At 47.3% G+C, this 3594-nt stretch overlaps 2 pseudogenes; both read right to left on the bottom strand.

Moving 5' to 3' along the window:
• Positions 1-235: 235 nt before the first annotated feature.
• LOC136621508 (cyclin-dependent kinase 11B pseudogene) lies at positions 236-2111 on the bottom strand (annotated as a pseudogene).
• Positions 2112-2115: 4 nt separating this feature from the next.
• Positions 2116-2691, bottom strand: LOC136621509 (cyclin-dependent kinase 11B pseudogene; annotated as a pseudogene).
• Between the last annotated feature and the right edge of the window lie 903 nt (positions 2692-3594).

The following is a 3594-nucleotide window of genomic DNA, read 5'->3' as shown; positions in this document are numbered from 1 at the left end:
GCAAGAGTATAGGCAGACCCCAGTAACATTTCTATAGCAAGAGTATAGGTGGACCCCAGTGACATTTCTGTAGCAAAAGTATAGGGAGACCCCAGTAACATTTCTTTTTTTTTTTTAACAATTAAAAATTGCATTTTAATTCTACAAATATACAGTAGTGAAAAATAAATACGTCAAAGACGCCAGTCCCTGTTCGTGTCCCGAGGTCCTTCTCTGGAATGAGGAGATCATGATGGGGTGGTAGATGAGTCTGCTACAATATTTCGGTGGTTTTGCTGGATCTGAATCCTTGCCCTTATTATTCAGTTCTCAAGTCAGAAAATAAAGTCTTTTCCTTTTTCAGTACACTTAGAACTTGAGGCTGAAGCTGGGTCCTGCTGCAGATGCCCCCTGATTAGTGGTGGTTAGGTGAAATCCAGTGTCCTTGAGATCATCGTCCCCCAGCTGAGCGTAACCGAGTCCTCCCTCCGGGGGTCGAGGGCTTGTGCCACGTTTAACTCTCTGCTGTTCACTTTTTGCTGGCCATGGAAGGGTCAATCGGCAGGGGGCTTTCAGAGAAATAGTCGTGCTTCAAGCCATCTTCTGCAGTAATTCTTTTTGCAGGACAGTAGGTCAGAAACTTGTTCATGAGGTCAAATCCTTTATCCGAGAGCAGAGCCCCAAATCTCTTCCGGAGGTTGTTGTAAGGGTATTCGGAAAAGGTCATTTTCTTCACTGCTGGAAGCTCATTGTAACCAGGCCAGATCTTCTCACTTGGGGTACCAAGATCCTTAAATACTTTGTTGATCTGATCAATCTCAGATTTTCCAGGAAAGAGAGGCTTTTGGGTCAGAAGTTCTCCAAATATACAGCCCACCGACCACATGTCTATGGCTGTGGAGTATTCCTTAGCGCCAAGCAGAAGTTCTGGAGCTCGATACCAAAAGGTGACCCCACAATGGGAGTGTAAGGTTTTAGAGGAGAGCCATATTCACGGGCCAAGCCAAAATCTCCAACCTTTAATATCCCGGCATGACTGAGCAGCAAATTGGAGGTCTTTAGGTCCCTGTGAAGAATCCAGTTATCATGGAGGTGATGGACGCCCCTTAACAGCTGTATCATAAGCGTTTTCACTTCACCTGGTAGGAAGGGCTGCTTCATCGTCTCCATCAGGTTTTTCAGATCGTGTTCTACATAGTTCATCACAATGTAGATTTTGTCCATATTACTTCCAACAACAATTTCCCGGACCCTGACAATATTCTCATGCTGGGCTTTCAATATGGTGTTGATCTCCTGGAGAGACTCTTTTTCCATTTTTAATCTCTTCACTGCAACAATTTCATCTGTCTTCTTGTCCTTTGCTCTGTACACAACTCCATAGGTTCCTTCCTCGATCCGATTCACGCACTGAAATTCCTCCACACTGCGGCAGCCCTGTAGCGCTGGAAGATATTTAGGTAATTCTTGCTTCAGCTCAACAGGTGAAATGACCGGAGAATCAGGGACGTATTCGCCATCTGTCTGAGCAATTGAATGTGGGCTTTCAATTCTAGTTTCTTCCTCCTCCTCATCTTCCTCTTCGTCGTCATCGTCATCACTCTCAGCAGAGTCGTGATCAAATCTGGACTCTGTAACAACAGGAACGGGATTCCCATTCTCTCTCTCTCCTCTTCCTCGCTCATCTCTTCATCACTGACTTCTTCTGCAGTCTGCTCGGATGCAGCCTCTGAATTGCTTCCAGTTTCCTCCTCCTCTTCCTCTTCCTCTTCCTCCTCCTCTTCTTCCTCGTCCTCTTCCTCTGCTTCTTCTGACTCCTCAGAGCTGGTCTCGTCTTCTTCCTCTGACCCAGACGCGGACCCTGCTGACGAGGATTCCGCAGAACTTGTTTTCCGCTCACTGTCACTGATATCTTGCAGGTCAGACAGAAGATCCCTTACATCTGGTCTGTCTTCTTTCACTGGTTTTCTCATATCTCCTGCCTCAGCCCTTTCCCACTGCAGACGTATGGGACTGCGACTGCGGTAATTGACTTTATTTTTGTCACCATGTTCCTCTCTTGCTGTCCTGTGATGAGCAGTTATTTGAGTGCTAAACTCTACAAGTATTCTTGAATCTGCACTGTACTGCATTTTCTCAGTCTCTGGCAAGAGCCCTGGGCTTCCTGCGCTCAGGAAGTGCAGATCCTGCGAGCCCTTCTCTCCTGGTCTCCCGGCCTTTACGCCGCTCCTCCGCTCTCCTCTGACGCTCTTTCAGTTCTCTCTGCTCTTTTTGTTGTTCCCTTATTTTCCTTTCACGCTCACGATTCCGTTCCAGTTGCTCCAGACGGTCACGTTCCCTTCTAGAATGCTCTCGGGCCAGCTCTCGCCTTTTCTGTCGCTCCCGCTCATGGTGAACTTTATCTTGCTCTTCTCTGTGTCTTTTTCGTATTTCATGCTCTCTGTCTTTTCCCTTCACACGTATATATTTTCCTTCGGCAGAATGGCTGCGGTGTCTGCGCTTCTCTTTCCTCCTCTCATCTTTTCTGTGGTGAGATTTTTCTTTTCTGGAAACTTGTTGGGGAGGTTTAATAGCCAAGGAGTCGTCTTCTTCACCTCTGTCTTCCATTAAATCTTCACGTCTGTAAGGGGAATTCCTAATAGTAGTCTCCATTCTTTGATCTCTCAGCTCCCCTTCTTCCAAGGAATCTCTTTTAGAATCACGATCATCAGCATTTTTGCAAGAGTATGGGTGGACCCTAGTAACATTTCTGTAGCAAGAGTATAGGCAGACCCCAGTAACATTTCTGTAGCAAGAGTATAGGCAGACCCCAGTAACATTTCTGTAGCAAAAGTATAGGCAAACCCCTCAAACCATTCAGTAGAAACTGCATAGGCCAGGGGTGTCAAACTCATTTTCACTGAGGGCCACATCAGCCTTATGGCTGCCTTCAAAGGGCTGATTCTAATTGTAAGACAGTATAGTAAAAGTGAACCCCATAGTGGCCCGATTGGTAATAAGGTCTCCCATAGTGGCCAGTGACCATTCCGCGCATACACACGCACACCATTCTGCGCATACACACGCACACCGTTCTGCGCATATACACGCACAGCATTCTGCGCATACACACGCACACCATTCTGCGCATACACACGCACACCATTCTGCGCATACACACGCACACCATTCTGCACATACACACACACAGACGTACACCATTCAGCACATATATACGCACAGGCGCACACCATTCTAAACATATACGCACACTATTAGACATATATACGTACAGACACACACACATATATACACTCACATACATACATACGCACACAAGGACACTTCTGCATTTTTATACACATTTTTATACTTACCCGCATCCAATGTGGTCCCACTGGCAGGTATACCAGCTGCTCTCAGTCCTTCTTGGGGCCCTCCTGCATACTTGGGCCCCTGATGTCTCCCCGGCCTGCAGCCATGAACAGAGGGAGGGCCGGTGAGAGAAGGTCAGTGCTGACCAGGCTCTCACTCTGCAGCTGCTCCTCCTAAGCGTCGCTCTCCTCGCTGCAGAGATCATGTTCTCTGCAGTCTTCTTCCTTCCTCCGCGGCCGTTGTCAGTCTGCCATCGGCACT

The sequence above is a fragment of the Eleutherodactylus coqui genome, chromosome 3, assembly GCF_035609145.1.
Source record: "Eleutherodactylus coqui strain aEleCoq1 chromosome 3, aEleCoq1.hap1, whole genome shotgun sequence".
Lineage (NCBI taxonomy): Eukaryota > Metazoa > Chordata > Amphibia > Anura > Eleutherodactylidae > Eleutherodactylus > Eleutherodactylus coqui.
Note: the sequence above shows the minus strand (reverse complement) of the source record. Positions and strands in the feature narration are given on the sequence as shown.